Source organism: Apaloderma vittatum, unplaced genomic scaffold, assembly GCF_000703405.1.
Source record: "Apaloderma vittatum isolate BGI_N311 unplaced genomic scaffold, ASM70340v1 scaffold9088, whole genome shotgun sequence".
NCBI lineage: Eukaryota > Metazoa > Chordata > Aves > Trogoniformes > Trogonidae > Apaloderma > Apaloderma vittatum.
The window spans coordinates 26,135-26,989 of NW_009730171.1; positions in this window are offsets into that span (position 1 = coordinate 26,135).

The window sequence follows — 855 nt, forward strand, 5'->3', positions numbered from 1 at the left end:
GATTACTGTAAGAATGCAAAGAATCCTGCTGCAAAATGCTTCCAGAGACACTTTAGTACAGCGAGAATGAGTTACGAGAAAGTAAATAGAGCATCTTGTACCAGTTGGGCATGAAGTTGTACTGTGATAAGCAATGGAGTTTTATTGAGAAATTGCTAATGAGAAATAAATGCCTGCAGTGAAAAGCGTAGCATCTGCTCTGCATTTGACTTCACACATGAAAGCTATTTGACCTGAATTCCTGCCAAATCCTGCAGTTTTTGAGATGGTTGGACATGAAGGAGACTGAACTCCCTAGGTTAGCATGTCAAAACTTTCTCCTAGCAGGGCAGATGCAGAGTTGTAGAAGGACGGGCTCCCCACTTTCGCTTACAAGTATGGCTCATTTGTTTGCATTTTTAAGCCGTTGTATTCTCTGTCAACATCTATATAATTTATGGAGTGGCTGTTACTACAGATTGTTAGCTGCTGTTCAACAATCCTTCAGCTTGTATACCTCAGGTTTTAAGACATTGTCAGAAGATCTCCAGGAAAGAAATGGCAAACCCCTAGATAATCCATTGAACTGGACACTGCGGTTTTCTGCGCAAGGAGCTTTCTGCACGGCCACCTGATGATACATCCTGGTCAACCTATTTGTGATTTGCAGGGTTTAAGGTCCTTAGAACAGTCCAGCCTAAGATGTTCCCTTCACAGGACTGACTTTGGGTAGTTAAAAAAGAAAGGCTCTGAACGTTTCTCAGTGCTTAGTGTGTATAGAATCCTAGAATTGTCAGGGTTGGAAGGGACCTCAAAGATCATTTTGTTCCAACCCCCCCGCCATGGGCAGGGACCTCACCCACTAGATCAGGCTGC